This window comes from Larus michahellis, chromosome 9 (genome assembly GCF_964199755.1).
Source record: "Larus michahellis chromosome 9, bLarMic1.1, whole genome shotgun sequence".
Lineage (NCBI taxonomy): Eukaryota > Metazoa > Chordata > Aves > Charadriiformes > Laridae > Larus > Larus michahellis.
The window spans coordinates 18438768-18462090 of record NC_133904.1 but is presented as its reverse complement, the minus strand read 5'-3'; the positions used below and the strand labels follow the sequence as shown (position 1 = coordinate 18462090).

Below are 23323 nucleotides of genomic sequence, written 5' to 3'. Positions count from 1 at the left end.
TTCATAGCATAGAGGGATCTTTCACAGAAAGGAAAATGTCTGCAGTTGCACCAAGGAAGTGGGTCCTTTGTTGCCACTATTAGAAAGGGCTATTCTAGCCTTTCCAGAAAGACTATTCCATTCTACAGAAGTTGTTATGGATAATGTGAATTTATTCACAAAAAATGTTTTTTCAGTCTGTGTAGAATTATATAGAGAGCCTACAAAGTTGCTGCAAGTTTTAACTGAGCTCAATTTGTCACTCCTATCTGCTTTATTGCTTTGTAGAGCTCAGAAACTTTTCTCTGCAATCTGTAAACTGGTTGGTGGTAACTTGCATATTCTGCCACACCCACTGGAGTGACACCTCTCTACACAGGTCAGTTGCTCTAGATTGCCTGTAAGGGTGGCCTCTCTTTACGGAATGGGGTAGCTGGTCATCAATGCTCTGAAGGAAACACATGGATCAGTTGTATCCCTGTTCCCTTCTGTGTAAGATTTTGGTTACCTTGTATGCTGAACTAGTTATGCTAGTTCTGTCTCACTGTTTTTTAAAGGGTTGTCTTGTGCACGTGTGATTTGAAATAAATATGCTAGTAGCATAGTGGATTTGGCACCCTAGCAGTTGTTTTAAAATGTTACCACTTAATGTATTTTTCCTTCTGCTTCATTGTTACCATTTTGTTGACACTTTAAATACAGTTTTGAAGGTCTCTTTAAAGTGTTATCCTGCTAATATAAAAATAGTTCGTTCCCAGTGTACATACCTATTCCAGCCTTTGAAGGCAAGGTGATGGAAAGCCCATTTTTATTAAAGGTGGAATAAATAAATAATTTTGTTCCCTTTCATTACTTAAAGGTACACTTTCCATAGCAGTTGCAGATAGAGAGACTGGATCACTTCGAAGGGACACATTGTCTCAGATGGTGACTGGTGGCTCCACTACCCAGGTGAGTCTGTCAGCAGTTCTGATGTACACATGTTGTCTGCTTGTGACTTCTGAACCCTGGAACTGTTCTGTCATGAAAGTAAATACCAGTAAGGGAACTCTGGAGAGAGGATCCCATGTCAGTTCCTCCAATTGAGAAAGTTCATCCCAGCATCTTGCTCAAACTCTGTATGGGATGATTCTGTACTTTGTTATTCCTGCCTCAAAATGCCCCTATAGCTTTCTTGAGATATAACATTCAGTATTATTGCTTCCTGCGTTAAGCAACTTGCTGTGTGCAAACAGCTTCATGATTCTTCTCAGGAGGGTGGTAACTTATAAGATTTGTGTATCTCTTTTGCCTAGACAGACCTCTCAAAATGTGAGGCAAGGCTGTAATGTTAGTCAGCCTCAAGAAAGTACCAGTGCTTATCTTTCTGCAACTAGCTGGCTGCTTGGACTAGCATGGACTCCTTCGTTTCACTTTCTTTCTTGCCTGCTTGTTTGTCGTGGGCAGCTGACGCCTACCCTTTCCAGCAGTCAGTCATAGGTAAGCAAGGCAGAACAGAGGGACAAAGAAGGCCTTGTTTTCTTTTAGTCCCTTGTGTGATTAAAAATAACCAACTATCACAGCCTAGCCCCAAGCCCCTAGTTCTTATCGAGTGCTCAGAGATGCATCGAAGCTCTACAGCAGGCAAATCCAGCTCATGATCCTATTGTAAGCCATTTCCTGTTTGTTTGAAGGCTTTCCCCACATTTGTCAGTGTTTTAAATACCAATACAGGCCCCAAAGTGAAACAGTAAGCCAGAATTGTTTGCTGGGTCAGTCTTATCCCTTGTTCTAGATTCCTCCTGAGTTGAAGTTCAATGACCTAGAAGTTATATTGCTCACAACCTCTCATCATTCCAGCTCCAAAATGTGATTTAAGTTTTGTGATGTGTGTTATACCTTGATGCAGCAGTCAGAAGATAAAACAGATGCTTCTTAGGACATGCTGAAATGTAAATGAACAGGAGTATGGGGGGGGATCTAAGTTCTTGCCTCTTTAAATTTTTATTATTTCCCATCCAAGCTTACTGTTTTTGTTTAATCTTGCCATTCCTTTTCTTCTTCATTGTGTGCTCTTGTTCTTAGGGATATGCAAACTTTATTAGTCAGCTCAGCTTTCAAGCTCTGTGCGCTTTTGTGTTTGAGAATTGGGAATCAGGTACTTTTACAGTTAGCCTAAGGGGAGAGCTGGGCAGGAGGAGCCTTTATGAATAATCAGGGTTGACATCTCCAACGTTGTTCCTTCATTATAAATATTGTTAAAGGAGCTGTGACCACCATGGGCTCAAACAGAACAGAGCATGGAGGGGAAGAAAAAGACAGCCTTTGATATCCGCTCTTTACTAGTTATCACTCCACTGATGACACTGGCATTGACAGGTCTCTTAGATTTGGCTGCCTTTTTTTTGGAAAGTTTTTCTTCTATTAGCATAATTATTCTGTCTGTGGAAGGCTGAGTTCATTGTACCAATTGTAAAGGCTGGGAACACTAGTTAATGTTGGTGCTTGTAAATTTTCTTAAATGTTGTATGCCTAATAGATAGGTAGGGCATTCTGATTGCATCAGCTGGTTTTGGCTGCCTTTCTTAACTGGATTTACTGAATACCACTACCATTAATGAATCGTGTGCTGTCTATGAGATACATAATCTAAATGATTGTTTTGCTTCCCTCTTACAAGTATACATTTTTTTCACAAATATGGAAGTAAGCAATGCTATTTAAATAGAACCTTGCTCTAAGCTTTATTCTCTGTCTTTTTAATTTAATTGTGTAGGAAAGCAGTTGCTCAAGTCTGGACTCTGAGTTTTTCCTCTTTTAGGAAACGAAAATGTATTTCTGCTATCACAATCGAGCTCTCTACTGTATTAAATATTACTGAGAGGGAAAATTCTGTTTAGTGGGATGATTAGTTCTCCAAAGGGTTAGCACAGCTTCATGGGACATGTAGCATAAATTTTCTGTTCATAAAATACTTTGAAGTTTTAATGGGTATAAAAGTTATAAATACAATCAGATTATATATTCAGAATGATCTTGCTTTTGGAATATAATACAAAATGTTTGCTAGTATGAGCATAGTAATTGCTTTATTAGATTCCTTCGTTCTGGCACATCTATTTTCCTTTCTTAAATCATGGACAGCTGGAATGCTTGTTGTGCTTGAAGTGCCCTGGGCAGTTGTTCAGAAGAGTGTTTCTGCTCTGCTCAGATCCTCATCTGGCCTGGGTGTCTTCCTGGAAAAATATCTGAAAGAGTACTTCCATAGCTGAACTGAGAATTTTCTTTGATGCTCAGCATTGCTACCAGAGCATGAGCAGAGGAGACAGAGAATGCTGAGAAGAAACCAGGTTTTTCAACTGAGCTGGGGAGGAGGTGAGAGGAAATATAGATGCTGAGGTGGCCTTGGACCCTTTTTTTAATCAGAATATCCTTCCAAATAGCAATATATGTGTCTTCAGGGGTGGGAGGGGATGGGAACACCGCCTCCTAGCCAAATATGTCGTCAATCAGTCAATATGATTACAGAGAAAATGGTGATGAGCTGAAGTTCATAGCTTGCAGCATGTGGTTTATAGGCGTGTTTGGAGCCTATGGATTTACCTCTAAACAGGCTCAAAAGGTAACCAGGAGAATCAAGCCTATTGTGAGAAAGATTAAATCCTCTTTAAGTATTTGTTCTTACTCAGAAAAATGTTTTGGGATCTACATATTAGAAAGGAATGTGTGTGTGTCCTTTACTTGTATACAAGTGAATTTGATTTGCATCCTGATTCAGCACTTCCTACGCATGGGGGAAGTCCTTAGGCTGGTCACAGTGATGATGGGGCATTATGCACTGCTTGCTTGGGATGAAGTTTGTTGACAGCTTTCTGCAGAATTTTTTTTTCTTCCTTCAACATTTTTATAGCAATTTTTTTCAATGGGCAGCTACAACTGAACAAAGTTTATACTGAGTTTAAACTAAATTATAGAAAATGTATGTTAGATATTACAGTGAGAGCATGTGTAACTGTGACAATGTGTGGGAAAGGAATAGGATATCTAAGTAGGCTGGAAAAGAGCGATTGCTGGAGAATACTTACGGGTAGCCTGGGTAGCAATCTGCTATCACTTATTATAACAGATAATTACCTCTTTCTGTGACGTGGGGAACAGATAAGGTGGCTCTGTAAGCCTCTCCCATCTGAAAGTAATATGAAATGGCATAGAACCTTCACTGGAAATCAATAACAGTTCCATGTGCTTACATTTCTTTAGTCTTTAACTGTACTCCTGGAAAAGTCCGAAGATAGCTTGCTACTTATTCATGAACACACACATATTCTGGGGTAAGCGGGTACAGCTCCATTAAAGTATTGCACCCCATACCTACCTTCATGTTACGTAAGATTTTAGACCCTAAGCACTGGAATTAACTGGCACTAGTTAGAGTAGCTTACCATGTTGTGTCATTAAACAAGGCTGACCATCAGGAGCGTAAAATGAATTATGTTTTCTTTCCTGAGACTCCTGGCACATATTGACAAATATTTTCCCATTAAGAAAATGGAACATCAGTTTGGGCTTTTGTTTTGCATATCATTGAGATGTTGTGAAGTGTGGTGAGGTCCCATGAACTCTATTCAAAGTGTCTATGCAATGACTGTGTGAAAGTTATACTGGATGGATTTTCTCTTTTATCCTCATCTTGCAATGCGCTATAGAACCAAACTCGTATGACAGAATTCTATGTTGGCTTTGTATTGATGAGAATGTAAAACCAAGAGAAAATGTAATAGGGAGTAAAACTGTATGTCAGGCAAATCTACTAAATAAATCTGGAGAATCTGGTTAGCTGTGTGAACCTGTAAAATATGTGTATATACAGGCAGATTTCTCCCAGAATGGTGTGCATGGAATTTCAACAGTATTACTGACCTTGTTAGTTTTTGAAATACTGTTCAAAATCCAAATGTCACACTTTCAAGTTTTCATTTCCATTTTTCTTTAGCCTTTGCCCTGCCACAAGCAATCTGATGTTCCATAGCTCTTTGCAGCTCCTTTATTTATTTTTATTGATGTTAGAGTCTGTTCTGCAGATTCATGCAAGAAAACACTTTATTTTACTAATTTGAAGGCATCTAGTACATTCTTAATGCAGTATACATAGTAGAAAGTATTATGCATGTTTTCATTCTCTTTATTAACTTTTTATGGAAAAGTACTTTTGAATTGATCAGTAGCTCCACTTTTATGATACTCTGTGGGAATAACTAGTATGCAGTTGCTTTTAATAAAAATGATTCAGTTAGGTAAATGCAATTATTTTACCAGGTTATGGACAATTTTAATACATACTCTTTGTTCCTTTTAAATGAGTAAAAATCAAAATTGTGGTGTTGTGTACAGAAGAGTAAAGAGACTCTTGCAAAAAGGCAGGTATTTGCTTTTCTTTTAGTAAATCACCAACAGTGGCAGGACCCAGTTTAGATGTGTTTAAAGCTTGATACGTAGTGTTCATTTTCTGTAGCTCCTGAGTTTTTGCTTGAAAAACAGTCTGAATATGGATGAGAATCTGGAAGTGGAATTTTATGTGGCTGTGGGTTTTTTTTAGTTTTTATCAGGCTATTTATTTATCTGTCGTGTGATTCTAAATGTAGCTATTGTCTTTTTTCTCTCAGTGGGGTTGGAGGAGAGACAAAACCCACTGATGGTCTGGCAGTTCTTCTTATATGAGAAAACAATTACAGAGGTGGAATCTTAAAGAGACTTTAGTAGCTTTTACATAATTATATCCTCTATATTCTCAATTTCAAAGTTACAACCTCCTCCCTCAATTTTACAATTATTTTTTATTTATAAGACCAAGGTTGGATACTTTCATAACTTCTATTATTTTGTCTGAAGATAAATGGATGTAAACATAGGAGCTTGCATTTGCTAAAAGACAGTGAGTTATTTGGAGTTTTAGGTTTTGGTTTGAGCTATTTGGAGCCAGAGTACATGCAAGATAGTGTTCCTTGAAATTTTAGTTTTTGAAGTGCTAGGTTGTCTTGTGCTCTTTACAGGGAAAGTCTCTGGTATGATTAATGAGGGACTTATGGATTGGATTTTTACCTATGTTTGCCTGTCATTAATTAGTATACTTGCACCCATGAATCTTACAAGACTAGTATAATGTTAAATGGGTAAAAAAATCCCCTGCTCTAGAATTTTTAAAATACTACTGCTGCTTTATGAACTGGGATTTCTGGCTTGCATTTTCTAATGTCAGTATATTATTTGCTGTGCTAAGCGTCTATAAAAACAGTGCCAAACATAGTTGTTTTGCCTTACTGTCTGGTTTTCTTTCCTGGCTTGAAGAGTTTGCCCTGTCCTCATTTATAAAACAGGGAGCTGTTGACTATGGGACTAGTTATATCGTAGCTTGATAAACCTTTGTAAAGCAACGTGCTGTTGCGAGTAATGGCCTCCATTCATTATTAGCCCAGTTGATTTTCATTTACACTTGGCTCTAACAATTAGCTTGAGCAGGTGTGAAGGTGATGGAGGGCCAGGGACGCACAGAGGTCAGCCACTGCTCTGTGTGATAAATTAACCATTATTATCTGCAGTGAAAGTGGCTCTTTACGCTTGTCAGCAGCAAACAAAGGGACAACATATCTCACATGAAGTGGAATCAGGGCCACAACTGCAAATGTGATGTGTCTGTAATTTTGTCTGGTAAATAAAGGCAAATCCTTTTGAAGCACCACACCTGTGTGTTTCACTTCAAGGAGGTAAATCTATCCTATCTTAGAGATGTACATGTATAAATGCATGGATATTGAGTTTCAAAGCTGTAGTAAGTGGCATTTTATATTAATACATTCTAATCTGCATTATAAACTAACCAGAAAACTATTAGTTAAGGGCTTGAAACGTGGTGATTTTCAGCAGACTGTAATAAGGAAATTATTGAGACTACTGACTTTTAAATTCCTGTGTTACTACTTCAAAAACACACATGATTTCTCTGCATTGCATTGGTTTTTCTCTAACATTTATCTGTGTTTATCCTTCAAAAGAACAGTAATCTTCCACAAATCTAAAAGATGTGCTCTTCTAAAAAGTGTGGAATTTGGGAGTGGATCATGAATGGTACCTCTGCCAACCCCACTATGAGATATTGATGGGTTGCAGACTCAACCCATGTTTGGGTTTAGACAACTGCAAGTGTAGTACTGCTGCTCTACTATTAAGAACTATTTGGTCAGCTGAACTGCTTATCTTTTACTTGTCATTAATAAGTTACAGAGGATCTGCAGGCCTTCGCCTGTGTGGAACTGAGAGAAAGTATAAAAGGGAGAATGTGGATGCCTGCCTTCCCAGTAGAAGTATTACAGTGGACTTAAGTGCTTAAATTGTCTTTTCTACCCATTTCCCACCCCCCGCCTGCCCCAATTTGTTCTGTTCTTGGAAGGAAAGGCCTTACATGGTGAATACCCAAAGCAATGTTTTCATTCTTTGGCTAGCAAAATAGTCCACCAATTTACAATGTTTAAAGTGTATGACCTCCCTCCACACACACACAGTGTGTTTTACAAATCAATAGGAAGAATATACAGATTTCTTGTTACTTTAAGTTGTAACCACTGTAGTGTTTATAAAGAATTTTCAAAGGAACTCAAGGCTTTGTTTCAATATTATCTCTGATTATCTGTGATGGGAGCAAATATTTCCTTGTTTAGTTTGGTGGACAAGAGAGAGTTGTACCCTAGCACTCCTCCTAGCACTTATGTTTGTTGCTCACAGTATCTGCATTGTTAGCTCAAGCACCAGCCCATAAGCTTGATCCCAGTGGGCAATATTTGTTTAGTTTGAAGTGGCATTTAATTTGCTATTGAGACTCTTTTATTTATAGCATGATAGTGGGTTTTCTTGAAAAGCTTTTTGTTCCAAACATGGAATACTTGCACAACTCATCTGTAGAATACATTTATTTACAGAAGCACCACTGACTTGGAATCCAAGTACTCTATTTGACCTAGCAGTCAAATGGCCGCTTGAGCTAGTGATCTTCTTTGTCAGAAAATCAAAGAATTAGTAACCAATCTTAAGGAAACTTGAACTGAAATCCACAAAAACATACTGGGTTATGAGCAGGAAGTTTTGTCATTAACCTGCCATCATACTACTTAATCAAAACCTCTGATGCTGCCTATCCTATCTGCTGTCTGTGATTTGGAATCTGCAGAGATGCCTTGTCTAGTAAGGTAAGGCCTTTCCAATGGCAACGGTTTCCTTTGTGCTATGGTTTTTCTACAAGTATGGTAATTACTTCTCAGCCTTCCCTGTGTTTAGTTAGGGATGTCTGCATAACACTCAAAATGTTGGTGTAATTTCCTCATAAGCAATCAGTTGTCCGCCTGCTGCCACACAAGCTACACTGCTCAATGAAGGGTAATGCTCTCTCTGTAGGAAGCAGAATGCTGTCTGTTTAGAGCTGCTGCTTATCAGAGCATGAGCGAAAGTTTTGGGTGGGGGGAAAGGTGGACATTTGGTTGTTTTTAAGAAAGCAATGGGTTTATAATAGAAAGTAAAGCTTTTGCAACTAAGCGGCAGCATAGAGTCTTGTTAGAAGTAAAGTATATGTTTAATCATTGGATTTGTCAAAAGGGAGGGTTGAACTCATGGGAATAAATATAATACACATGGGTTTAATTACCATGAATGGGTAGGCAAAAACAACGCATGCAAAACAGTACATTTGCTCCTCACATATATGTGTATATACATATATAATTAGAGTTGCACAGAGAATGCATTTTTTGCCACCCACACTTTCTTTGGTTTTTTTATCAAAATAAATATTTTGATAGAAAAGCATGCACCAATTCTACCATATATAGCAATTGCTTGTCAGAGACAAAGACAAAAAAAATCTTTTAAGTTAAACTGAAAGCAAAGACAGCTGATTTTACTCATTAGAAATACGTAATACCCTAATTGGGAAGGGTGTAGGAAGGAACACAAACATTTGCTGCATCTGTATGGTAGAGAAATAAACATCCTTTAGTCAAATATGTCTCTTGAGTTTCACTTGGTGGCTTATAGCACATCGTCAACACACAGGATCAGTAAGATACAAAGATACCTTTCAGTAATTCATCCAAGACTGTGCTCTAAATCAGCATCAGGGTGGACAGTACTTTTCTGCTCCTACTGTTATGGAAGCTAGAAAGTGATTGTCCTATCTGTTATGTATCCCATAAAAGGTGATGTGGTGGATTTTGGTTTTGTATTTTTTTTTTCATTTTTTTTCATTTTCATTGAGCTCAGGAAGATTAAATAAAAATATAGTTTTTTGTCTGAGATGTGCAACAACATTCCTGTTCATTTACAAATTAGGGAAACTAACAAATGTGCTTTCCACTTCCCTTGGAAATGGGAACAAACAAAAAGTGTCATATGATAGGAAGTTAGATGTGTTTGCTTTCTTGAGAGGATGTTCAGATAGCGAAAGGTCAATAAAAAGCTGTTAAAATGTACTTGTCTCTTTGATCTGTATTTATAAGGACCATTTTTTTCAGTTAACACACAGGTTCAATGAATTAAAACAGCCTGCTATGGCTGAAGATTTATCCTCTTCCCAACATCTTTGCACAAGGAAGCATTAGTTTAGGAAGTTTATGATTTGGAGAAGATATATAAGTTAGACTGGGCATGATGCCAAATTTGATCTGCTGCAGATTCATCACAAGCCGAGAATGTAAAGAGGGTGCAGATTGCTAATGCTCAGTGATGTGCAAATATCTAGAAGTTCAGCTCAGGCACCTTTCCTGTAGCTTGAAGCCATTTTAAATCTCTGTACTCTGGTCCCCTAGTCAGAAGATCTCATGGTGTGGTTTGTTGTTTGTTTGGGTTTTTTCTCCTGCTGAAGAAAAGTAAGAAGTACAAAAGCAATTGGGAAGAAAAAGGATTGGGTCAGGTGAGTTGGGTGGTTTGTTTTCTTTGTTTATTTCAACTTGTCATGCTGAAGTGAATTTTGCTGAGTTGTATTCAATCTGAAATTTCAGAAGTTACTTAGTCTGGTTAACATCACAGGACAAATGTTTCCTTCTAAAACAATTCCCGACATGATCTGCAATACATTTTCATGTGAAGAACCTTATCTGCACCTAAAGCTGTATGTGTGAAGCAGGCAACTGTACATGTAAACGCAGTGTACTTTCCTGGAGGAGGCAGACATTGATGATGAGGTCATTCATCTCTCTTAACATTCAGATTCTGTCTTCAAATCTGGGAGCTTTTAGCATGTTATCTCTAATCAATCAAAAGAATGTTTTTTTTTATTTTGAGTCATCAAAACCTTCACATACTTGCTTGGAGCCAGTGAAACTTTAAGACATAAGTGTAAGCTTTAGTATATCTTCAAGTGTTATGTTGAAACCCTGCCTAAAGGCAGGGGTGCACATACACATTGACAAGTCAGTACAGCAAAAATTTTGCCATATGGTTCCCAGAATTGACCGATTGTGTGTGTTTTGTGGCTTTGTGATTATTTTTTTTTAATGGATGTGATGTAAGGTGACAGAAGTTTGAATTCTTTTGCATGAAGTTTGTGTAGTGCATTAAGATGTTGAAAGCTACTGTATACTATTGAGAAGTAAGTTGTATTTGTTCACTTTAAAAAAAAAAAAAAAAAAAAAAAAAGCTCTTCCCTCCCCCTCAGACCTTGAATGAGCTAATTATGCAGTGCTGGTGTGAAGTAATACTTTCGACTGTTGGCATTTGTAAAATTGGCACAAAAAGGCGTTGTGTGTTCTTTCCTCAGCACTAGAGAATGAAAGTGCAGAAGTACAAATGCTATAGGTGAAAGCTAGCCTCCTCTGAAGCTGGTGCAAGTTCTGCCCTAGAAAGTATAAAGAATAAATTTTACCTTGTTTTGAAATATAAACAAGAAAAGGAAATGCGTAAGGACATTGATAGTTCTAGTTATTCTGAAACCATCTGTTAACGAAATGACGTGGCATTTAAAATACTGAGAGGCTTTATTGCTCTGAGGAGAGCAAATTTAATTTTTCCCGGAATTATTAGAATTTATGATAATTATAATGTGATGAATTCATAATTAGGTTTTTAATATGGTTTGGGATTTTTTTCCCCTCCTTTTTCCCTGTTTGTGTAAGTTTTGAGGTAATTAATCATGTCTCCCTTTCATTTATTTACTAATGCAAATGTGTACCTTAAAGTACATGAACAGCATTAGCTAATGATTACCTGAGTCTTTCAAGTCAGCCACACGCTGAAATTCCATAGTGGATTGCACCATTGCAGTGTTGTAAAGGAAATCCCTTGGTTTCCTGTTCTTTGGGTACCTGGTTCAAAACCTGGTGCTTTAAAGTTTTTAGCAATTGTTCCTAAAGATGCAAACTGCTTTTAAATTGCTTCAATGCTTTATGCACTCTGTTTATATATAGCTCATAATACATTTATATTTATATACTGCAAATTGTTATATATGCTCTGTGTATGAACTATGCAGAGTTTTACTGATGCTTTTAGGCCAAATTGAGGTTGCAAAGCTGTGTCTCTGAAAGCTTATTTTTAAAGTGAGTTTTTTTTTCATTTTTCTCACTTAAGCAAAATTCTATTGCTGCGAAGTAAAAATTCTATTGCTGTAAAGTAATTGTATGAGTGAGTGCCCCTGTTTAAGTGAACAGTTTATGGTTACTGTATTAAAGCGAGCATTTCAACTTGGCTAACACAACCACTGAATAAACACATATTGATATTATAGAACAAAATAATATATTAGTGCATTGCTCATTTGTGCTCTGATAGTCACCCTGATACTATTAGTCATGCGGGGAGTGACAAACACAATTACACTCGAGTGCTAATAGAGTGGAAGGGCAAAACTGCCTGACCTCGGCATCCTGGGTCGATTTAAATGTTTGATGTCTCATTGAATTAGTATCACAGTGTGAAAGACAAAGCTCAAACTAATGGAAATGAGCCTGGACATGCAATACTGCTGATTGGGCTGACATAATTAGAATAATATTCTTCACACAGCTAATAACAAGCAGAAGAAATAAATAACCAAGAGATAACTTAATGACTGCATGCTAAAATGCTCCTTTGAATATGCTAAGGTTAGCATTTTCTATTTACTTACGGAGCACTAGGGGAATTTTTTTCCCTGTGTAATCATTAGCTGTGGTGATCAGCTCCATACTGGTCACTAAGGCCATATGAAACTATGCAGGTTGACCTAACTTTTCCCCCCCTCAACATCATTATTTAACCCTCATGGCTTTGTTACAAATATCTGTCTCTCTAGAAAACCTGCCCAATCCCTCATAAAAAGAGAGGAGAAAAAGAAAAAAAAAAAAAAAAAGAAAAAAAGCTGACACATGATAGATTCATAAATAGCCTTGTATATTCTTATACTCATGCCCTTAAACTCTGAGGTACAGGATGATAAAGGGTAAGTGTACAGGGCATTTGAAAAATTTACCTTTCTGTGGGCATGAAGTGGGATTTTGATATGTTTGATACAAAATACAGGACAATTTTTAGAATGCTTTCTACAGTAGCTTATCTTAAAATTTGTCTTTGGCAATCTCTTATGTACTTTCTCAGCTTGAGGTGAAGTGACGTAGACACAGACTTAGGAAAGATGAAGGTGAGATAGGAACATGCAGAAAACCTCTTGGTATTACTCACCAGTTCCATCTAGATCTCTTTCTTCATCAGTTGTTCCTGATAATGATGTATGCACCAGAAATCCAATCTAACAAAGCACATCGGCTTAACTTTAGGTGGAAATTCTTTGCCATCAGTGGAACTAGTCACATGTTCAACCATAAGCATGTACTTTCAGGATTTTGTAGGAGGTGGACTTTTGATTCTTAACCAGGACCTACTGAAATCAAAGCCAAAGGAATTTGCTGTGTAGGTATCAAGAAGTGTGAATTTGAGACCCTGATAAAAAAATTCATTCAATGGATTGAGTTGATGAAAAGCTTTTTTTCTTTTTCTTCCCGCCTAGAAAGGTTCACAACTTCAATTTCAACATTTTTCTCATGTGAATAATTCCTTGGACTAAAAAATGAGAAAGCAACAGCTTCCTGGAGAGGCTGATGATTATTTTCAACTAAAATTAGTGATGTGCCTTTAGAAAGTATCGTCAAACAAAATAGTTTTAGCTTTGAGCTTAATGTGGTAACTTTGACTTAGAATTTGCTAAGAGAGATCTTTCGGGCCAAGTACTCAAGAAAGCAGGTCCTTGACAGGTTTCAGTCAAGTCAGGAAGTTTTGTAGTGTCTTTGAAAGCTGATGTAGGAAAATTCCATTTCTTAATGCAGGATCTGGCAGTGAACTTCGTTCTACTTCTGGAGCTATGGCCTCATTCGCAAGAGGATATCTCTGCGGAAAGAAATTGCTAATAAGATCTGATTCATTAAAATTGTGCTTGTTAGTGATAACTAAAACTTTCCAGTCTTAAAAAACTGAAGACAATGTACATGGGTTTTTTTATGCCCAGTTGGCCCATAAATTTATATAATGACAAGCCTTCTATCATGAACGCACTGAAGTGGAACCCATAGTCTTAAATGAGTAAGATGTTGCATGTTGCAAACTTGCAGGTAGAAGAGTCCCAACAGAGTATTTTAGCTTTGACCAGCGTGAGGCAGTGAAATGCTGTTCATGTGTAATGTTCGTAAGCTGACCTACATCTGTTACTTCTTTTCAAATAATAATAATAAAAAGAAGGCCCAGCATTTTCAGCAAATCGCATTATTTCACTTCATTAAGGGTTAAGGATTTTATGTCAGTCTATTACCAGTTCAGACTGAGGTAGCACTGCTGAGCCAGCACCTGCCACGGCATCAAGGGCTGGTACAGAGGTGGATCTCTCCTCTGCTGTCAGCACAATTGCCCTCTGCGCTGGGGGGGTCTGCTCAAGTGAGGGCTTAGGAAAGGGCTTGGTGCTTATGTTGTAAACCAGTGCCATTAGCAAGCACAGTTGGCATGCAAGTAGTAAGAAATATATACCTGGTTCCATGCCCCACATTTATGATTCTCACAGTAAGCGACACAAAATGATGCCCTCCTCATCCAAACACCTCTGCCTTCTGAATGCTACTGTTGGATCGTTTACCTTTGTTGGCAGTTCAGACCTTGGGGAGCTGCCGGTGTTGGCTTTGTGCTTGCCTGCTCTGGGCTGTTTCTGCAGCCTTATGGAAGAAGTCCTGGCTCCCTTTAGTAACACATTCAGTATGGTGTAAAAGGAGCAGGAATAACTCTCTTCCTCCATAACGTGGAGAAGACAGAAACAATACATATAATAAGCTAATTCCTGTTCCCTGTGATTATGCAGAGACATTATCTGTGGGGAACTCCTCTTTTTCCTCGATCCTCCTCTTTTGCTGAGAATCCTGAACAGTGAGATTAATTGTGGGATGACAGGTTGACGCTGGAGGTAGTTTGAATTTAAAGGTGAGGGATTATTTTTCTCTCTCTGTTAAGCTCATCTGAACTTATACTGCTGAGCCAGTACAACCCCTCCACTCCATCCCTTTAGGTAACCTCCCAGAGCTTCTGTGCAAAATGACTGCTTTAAAATAGGAAACAGAGATAACAGTGGCCACTGAAAACAAAAGGTGGATATACAAGCAGACAAAAGATACTCTTGTTTTTGCAGGGAGCTTTCTTTAAGTAAATCCTTTGGCTTTTGCTCAGCCTAGGTATGGGGTTTTGGTAGTTTAACTGAACATTTTGACGTTGAAGTCTGAGGCGTGCAAGTACTGCAATAGACCAGGTATTAACAAGAGTTTTAGTGATTCGGGTAGCTGAGCCTGACAGAGCAGGAATTTTCCCCCTCCCTGAGTTGTTTCAAAGCTGAATATATTGAGTAACTCGCTTTTTATGTGTTCATCATGTTGATGGTGGTATTTTTTTGGTGGCAGACCTATTTCCCAGTACATGTAAGTGCTTCTGTTAGTATGCCTATGTTCTCAGCTAGTAAAAAAGAAGAGTGTCAGCAAAGACTGTTGTCCCTTACTTAGCTTAGTTTCCAATTACAAATCTGTTGATGTCACAGCTCAGCATAACTTGCACATCATTTGGCTTATTAGAGCTGGCTAAAATTTTTGGAAATTTAGTTCCATTTTTAATAGAATCGTGGGAAAAACCTGTAAAAAAATAACAGTGGATCTTCTGGCTTTTCTGCAGCTCCTAAGGTAGTTAACATTTTGGTGAGGTCTGAGTTCTGAATTTCTGATCATTCTTTGACTTAGTGAACCAGCAAGCTGGGAAAACCTTTTTCCTTTAAAAAAACTGCCTCAAACAATGACAAGAAGATATCAGCTGTTGTGAAGGTATCGTGCTGATGAATTAGAAGTAGAATATGAACAGTTTTAGGCTGAATATTGGGTCCCATCAGAATCAGTCAAATCAGAATAATGGATCCCAATTCTTCTGTATGTCCTTCTATAATTTGTGCCTGTTGATATTTCAGCCCCTGAACTATGGGTTTAGGTATGTTCCCAAGAAGCTTTTCATAGATTATTCATTCATGTCTTCCATGTTTCCTTCATCCTCTGATTGAATGCAAAATATTTATTATTTTGTTTAGTTTTATGCTAAGTAAGAATTTAAATGTAAAAAATAACTATGGGATTAGTTAAATCTTTCTTTAGAAGGACTGTTCAAACAAGTTAAGCTTAATTAATTAAAATTACTCTTTGGCACCCCTTAATGTGTCATTATCCACTGCCTTGTATGCTGAATGGTCTTTTTTATATGGTGGAAAAGGATAGAAGATGTCACTGTGCTTATTTCTATTCTTATCTACAACCAGTCAGCTTTTTCTGTGTTCTAATTTTCTACAGCATTCTTCTCCTGTGATCTTAAAAGATCTGAGTCAAGGCTATCAAGGTAAACTGGAATATTTTGAATAAATTTAAAGTCCTCTGGATTTGAACCAGAATGTTCCTAGTAAGCAAATGTGTGTATCTGTTGGTCTATTACTAAGGAACAGCAGCAATAAAAAAAAATAAGGGTGTTTTTCAGTAATTCTTGGTGCTCATAGGCTAGTTAATGCCCTGAACTAGAAGGTCTATTTCCTTCCTAATTTTATTAGTTGGATATTGTTATATTCTATTCCCTTTTTGTATTTTCTGGGGTTTTTTTCCTCCAGTGGCCTTAGTCTCGATGACATCTTGTGACAGTCAGTTCCACCGACTAGTACTGCGTATTTTCAAAGCAATGGTTCTCTAATGAAAGAAGATTGCTTCACTCACAATGCTATGCATCCATTTTGAACAGCAAACCCAAATATTGTCAGGACAGGTACCACTGGTGTTATTTACTAATAACACTCAAGCTGGCATTTGAGGTGGCACACTTGGGGCGTTCCTACACAAAACATTGACAACCTTTCTGGACCGCTGAACTGTAGCCTTTGCACTTCATTCAGAAAAGGCAGAAACTTGAATAATAATTTGAAATAAAGTCCTTTGTGTGTTCAACTCTCCTGGTACAAACCCTTCACTAGCAAGGAATGTATTGAAATTGGTGGTATATCCAGTACTAGTTGAACAAAAACAGCCTTTGGCAATCTGGGCTAATAAGAATGAAGAATACTTGCAGACAAAAAAACCCAAGATTTTGTTTTGTTTTGAGCCAATGTAGAAATATCACATGTAGCTGCAGACTTGATTTACTTTCATGCCATTTGACAATCTGATAATTTTTACAAAGATGTACTTAAAATGCTGTTTCATGCAAAGTTCACTTTTTTCCTTGTTTAAAAAACACTACATCTTTAATTTGCAAGGCTGTGTATTAATTTTGCTGAGAGCACCGTTTATTTCCCTTTCCTTCTACTTTAAATAAAGTCAGTTGTTGACAACTCTCAGGCATGTCAAACTCTCACCACTAATAATTGCTTAAGGATCCCTAACTTCTATAAATGTTGGTTCCAGCTAAAAACCCTGTGCAATAGCCCTGTTTGAGGGAAGGGGGAGAAAAAAGGGGTGGGGAAAAAAAGGAAAAAAAACCTGAGAACTTCTTCTGATGAATTTTTGATTTTCCTTCTTAACAAAGAAACGTCTGTGATTCAAAGAAATAGCTTAAAGTGATATTATAAAATAGAATATGGAGTGCACTGTTCTGAATGACTCTTTGCTTTTAATGTGAGGCTGAAAAATTGTCAGTGCCTTTTTTGATTAGATGAGATTTTTTTTTTTTGTTCTTGATCTAAGAATTGAGGAGAAAAACATGCTACTTGCATTTGAATATGGTATGAGCTAGATGTAATGTGTTGAAGATAAAGCAATACCAGTACTGCCTCAAGGCGGCACCTGTATCTGTGGGTCAATGCCATTTCTCTTTAGATCGCTGCTGAGCCCCTCTCTTGGCTGCTGCTTTATTAGGCCTAATTAGGCAGGCTGTCACTTTTATTGGTGATGGAAAAGGAAGATAAGTAGATTACTTGTGTCATCTATCTCTATCCGGACGTGTCTAAAAAGTCTAAAGTGATTGCTGTGGGCCACAAATATATTTCACAAGAGGGAGAAAAAGAAAAAAAAATCCTCAGAAATGTATTAAACCTCTAGAAATGACTTACCTTTGGCACTACTGTGTGTAATTTCAAACCCGCAGAGAAAAGAGTTACAGTATATACGTAAAGTCCTTTTGTTCAGAGGGAGAAGGTTGTCTGTAATGGTTTTTGTGATATCAAAATAATAAAAAAAAAAAAGCTGTTTTCTACTTAAAATTCTAGTAGTGCTTATATATATTTTTTTTAAAGTTAATCCAAGTTATAAGAGTGCAGCATCCGTGGCTGGTGGAATGGGCTATTTTGATGACAGGCTTGTTGACGTCCTCTGATAGGCTTACCGTTTGGATCATCGCTCAGGGCATCTCCAGATCATGCAGCATGTGTATATTTTTAATGATTGTTTAGGATAGGATAGGAATAATTAATTACTTTCTAAATAAAGTATCAGATATCTTCTCTGATAAATTAATTATTGACAACTAATACTATCAACAGCCAATCAGCACTTGCAATTCTTTAATATCTGAGACATCTTTTGCTTTGGAAGATGGTATTCCCCAGAATGTTCCTCAGCAGAAAGAACTTATAACATTGTTTTAGGAAATGAAACTACCTCTATATGTACTCTTATGAAAATGAAATATGATCTTCATTGAAGGGTGTTGGCAGGGTCAGATACTAATCCTCATGAAACTTAAAGCTCAAGGATAAAACCACGTAGTTTTTATATTTTTAAAAATTCTTAAAGCTACCACATCACAACCAGGCAGGTGATAATACCGTTTTAGAAATTTAGACCTTTTCTTTTAGATATGTGCTCTTATTTCAAATGTTGGTACATGCAGTCACGTGGGATACAAATATTGATCTTTCAAAATCTGATTGCAGCCCCAGCACAAGTAGCAGAGTGTGAGCATAGGCACCTATAATTAATATGCCAAAGATGTCTCTGTGAAGATTCTTAAAATCTAATGGGCTAGTGTCTTTGACGATTAACTAGAAGAAATAATTTATAGGTGTCAATAAAACTACTTGCAGACTTAAAATCAAACTCGGTCACATCACAAGGGCAACAGGAAAAGTTTTTCTTGGTGAGGGCTTTTACTAGAGGCAGATTAAGGAGCAGTAGGCCTGATGCTTACTAATAACAACTCACTGACTCGCTAGGGCCCTATTCAGCATTCCTTACCCAGAAACACTCCTGTAGGCTTGAGCAATATAATTTCAATAGACTTTTTTGTGTGTAATGAGTGCTGTGTAAGGTCTTTAAATGATAGATTCTGACTGCTGCACCAATGGCATCTTTATTGAAGATTCTGCTTTCCACAGGCAGTCAGCCATTCTGTTTGCTTGGAAGCTTCAAAACTTCTCATTCATTATTCAGTTCAGGCTGTTTAGGGTTTATTTTCTTTGCCTTAAAGACTCTTCTTCACAGATGTTGCCTAATTGTATCCATACATATTGAGATAGCTGGAAGTACGGGCTCATGGAAATCCACCATTAGGACACACAATTTCATAGCCTGCTGTACGAGCCTTTTTGTGTAAGCAGGCTTTTCTTGAGCCATATTATGTTAGAAAAAATTCTAAACATAGGACAGAGGCACTTAATGTCAGGACCTTTCAATTGAGTTTGTCTTGAAGAACTTGCAGATCATTATTAAGCTGACGAAATTCCAAAATGTGATGCTAGTATATCATTCAACCTTTTAATATTAATCTTCAGGGGTTTTTTTCTGCCTACTACTGTAAACTACAACTCTTACTCAATGCTCAGTTTTTGATTATTTATCTTAATTACAGTATCTACTCAGAGTGGGAGTCTTTTAAGTTGAAGATTTGAGGTGTCCGGGTCTCTGAATTGCTAAGGAAATATTTTGATGTGTGACAAGCATTTGTTTTCTAAAGTTCAAAGGTTGAAACTACTTTTCTCCATGATATGCCACAGTCAACCTTAGTGTATAAAAAAAATGTGTGTCTAGTCATCTATTTGGTAGAAATTCCCTTTGGACACGGAGTGCTGCTGTTGGTCAGGGGCTCAACAGCAGCCTCCCGGGAGGTGGTGATCTCTTGTCAGGAACTTGGTACAACTTTTGAGGAGCCCAGTGAATTGTCTGAGAAACAAAACCTTTTTACTGTACGGCAATGCTGTAGTCTGTCTCCAGTTCATTTATTCAGAATGGATGACTGTGTTTATATCTACATTCTCCCTGATTAAATCATAGTAAACACTGGAGGAGTCACTTTGCAGTGGGCTGCCAAGAGAAGCATCATCCATCCTTCCTGCTTGGGGGATGTGGCACACCTTTCCTGAACTTGGGTTTGTGCTCTAATTCTTATTTCTAATTCTTGTAAGCATGCTTACCCAAGGACAATAACAGAATAGAGCTACTATTCCAGCACTTCATCACATAGAGAACTAGGTCTCAGCCTACCAAACGTGGCTGATTGGGCATTTTCATCCAGCAGTTGCTAGAAGGTGGGGAAATCTGAGGCCTGAAGTCAGCAAGTGTGGTAGTTATTTGCTGTCACTGTGTCTCCTAGCAGGAAAGGACAGAGGTCTGATCTACTTTGAGAGATGTTTGATTCTGTAAGTTTCCCTTAATTAGTTAAGAAAAAGGCAGTCTCTGTATAGATATTTTTACTGTCACATTGTTTTCTGGGTGTGTCCATGTTTTGTGGTTTCTTGCTGACATTCAAGGTCTTAGTACCGCAGCAGACAATAGTATATCTGAGTGATAAAAGTTTGAGTTCCTAAAAAAACGTTCTTCATCATTTTGAAATATTTGGGGGGGGGGGGGAGCCAAACCAGCTACAATGTGATTTTGTGATTTCAGTATTAATATACCTGATTCCATGATTTCCTCACAGCATCTAGCTTTTGGCTTATCCAGCTCAAGTTACTTTATAAAATCAGAAACTAGATCTCTTGCTTGAAAGATACAGAACAACTGTGTCCTTGCTTATAGGAAGTGCTCTTTCTTTGGAATGAGTGGTGCTTGCTTTTTTCATGGATATGTCAGAGTAAAAGCCTTTTAGAACAGTTAGGGCTTGCATATTGATATGACCCCAGGTTCATATGATTACTTGCTGCTGCAGAAAGGACAATATATGTTGATCAGTGGAAGAATAAATCGGTAATGTCTTGTACAAACTTTTTCCCTTTTTATGTTTGCATTCTTGCAGGGAATGCATGTGAGGTTTTTGTATTCCATGTGCGTTTATCTAGGCAAGATTGACCTTATAATTATTGCAACTCTTAAAATTAATAAATGTAGCCCCGGTTAGGCTGTTAGGCCCCTGTAACTCAAAAGCACTGGACTAGCTAACCGGATCCAATTCAAGATTCAAGGAGGTTCCTGATTTCAAAAGACAGCTTGCTTTTCTCTAATTGTGTTTGTTCCTTCTCTTCAGGCAGCAAACCAATTAGACACCAAGAAATACAGCCTAAAAGGCCAAAGTTCAGTCCACAAAATTCTTACAGAGCTGTTGAGATCAGTTTTAAAGACTCTTTAATTTTTCAATTAAAAGCACCATGTTTATCCTTTTCCTATTTCTGTGTTTCCTATAAAGCCAGAGCTGAGCTCTCTGCCAGCTACACTGGGCTTTGGTGGAGTAGTTACCTTCCATATTTATTTCTGATTACTTCATTTTTGTCTTTTGATATTAGTGTATCTTTTTTTCTTTTGTTTCAAAATGATGACAGCTGTTTTGGCAATGTAGGGATATCTGTGAGCAGAGTCAGGTGACAAAGATGATTTTACTGAATAACTGCAGATACCGAACAGCTCTGTTCATGTGGCCTTTGCACACCTGTGTTGATCAGACAGGAGTAGTTAGGAATTTCCTGCATTTTGCCTACCACTTTCTTACACAGCACTTTGACATGTCTTCTACTTTGTAAGGCCATCTGGCAAAACTCCAACGTGGAATCCAATGCATTGGCGGACCCCTAGTATGGCAGCACCATTGAAGGGTAACGTCTAGTATAAGTTGCATTTATGTTTTTCCTTGTTTCTGTCAAATCTCATTAGCATTAGGTTTTGCTTTTAGAACATAAAAAGCCAGTACTAGAGTGCACAAATATTATTGTTCTTTATTAATGACTTCTATATCCAATTAGTGAAGATCATTATTGCAATATGTTATGACTTGCATTGCACACAAGAGACAATACACAAGATTCCCAAGAAGCAGCTTTATAAATAGCTTCTCTGCAGCATTCCTTGACTGTATCAAGTCCTTTGGTCTGTCATTTTGCCACACAGCAGACTGAGTTGAATGGCAGTAGTGAAAAGCATTTGTCACAGGGTTAAGATTCCGAATCAGAATAGAGTGCAGGAAGTACAAAGTTTCCCTGATGTACCTATCTAGTTTTCTTGTAGGATGTGAGTATTTCAGTTTTGCGGCTGAAACAATTCACATTTCATTGCAGGTGATCTAACCTGTTTGTTAAGCACATTTTAAGGAGAGATCCTGTATTTTAATGGACATTTAGTAGCTGGCTATCAACAGTCTATGCTCCCTGCCTGGGGACAGCATGCAAGGTTGATTAAATATTAAGAAGCTGTTCATTACTTTATGGAACTATGACAACAGAATATCTGCATATTTAGAAAACAGTAAGTTAACATTCTTTAGAATAGCTGCTTCATTTAGGGAAAAGGACTAATGTTTGTCTGGCTAAAGATGCATAAAAATGTGGTGTCTTCTTTGAAGTTTGCTCTTTGCTTCTGCTACTTGAGAATGTTGAAATTAACTTATGCTGTTTAATTTAGAACACAAATGAAAGCACTGTCTCCTTCTAGAGAATGCAGAAAATCAGGCATCTCGGATAAACACTGGTTTTGCAGTGTCTTTAAAAATCCCAATAATGTAACAAAATCCATAGAGGTATACTCTTTAGAGGTTTGTCTGTCACCAGTAATTTGGAGAGGTGACATTTACCCCTGTATGCGGCATATAGAGGCTATTCAAATTCCATTGCAAATGTCAAGGAAAAGATTAGGTCTTTGCAAAGAGACTATACCTTACTGACAAAAAGTCCACAGACTTTTTTGAAGAACTTCCTTCACTTCAATCAGAGTTTGAGGCAAGGTGAAAGCTCTTGGTATATGAATTCTTTGAAAAACAGAGGGTCTCTTTAACAGTGATGAAGCCAATTACATATTGTATTTGTACCCACTCTTGTTTATATGGGGCGAATCAGAAAAGAACTAAAAAAAAAAAAAAAAACAACCCAGAGCTCTCTTTGGTCCTGATCTTGCCAGTCATGCTGAGCAAGCAATCTTGTTTCCATGTTGGGTAGTTTGCAGAAAAATTCCCTCAGTGGTTACCATGGGACACAAGATCTTTTTAAGTGGATCCCTTGTGAAGTATAACAGGACAGACGACAGAATTATTTAGCATTAGGCATGATTTTATCTTAAACGTATAGAGTTCCAAGGGTCCCAAATGTATTACCAATCAGTGATATGCAGCTAATCTTTTAAAAGAGTCCGGGGAGCGTGGGGGGGGGGCCACGGCAACTTTTAGTCTCCTATGTGGGCTGTAAAGGAGTTTTTCCAGGCTTTAGAGTATGGAACTAGGAGACCTATTTGTATGTTTTCCCAGTTCATCCCTAAAAATACTGACAAAAGAGAAAACAACATTAGCTGGAAATAAACTTACAACAATGATGATGTCTGAATATTATTAGGCATTGGTACCGAGACACATACTCGGACAGGTACCGTGCTGAATGCAAGAATAATAGAAGGTGAGGATGGACTGAGGTAGCCTTAAGTCATTTTTCTGCCTGGTATGCCAAGCTGGATCCTGAATCTGA

At 37.7% G+C, this 23323-nt stretch overlaps 1 long non-coding RNA gene across 1 annotated transcript in view; it reads left to right on the top strand.

The window, feature by feature from the left end:
- The first annotated feature begins 265 nt into the window (after positions 1-265).
- The window catches only part of LOC141748695 (uncharacterized), a 55104-nt gene continuing 32046 nt past the window's right edge, over positions 266-23323 (top strand). Inside the window, exons 1-2 of the long non-coding RNA XR_012589074.1 lie at positions 266-358; positions 839-930. This is a non-coding gene — a long non-coding RNA (uncharacterized LOC141748695). The remainder of the gene's footprint in view (positions 359-838; positions 931-23323) is intronic.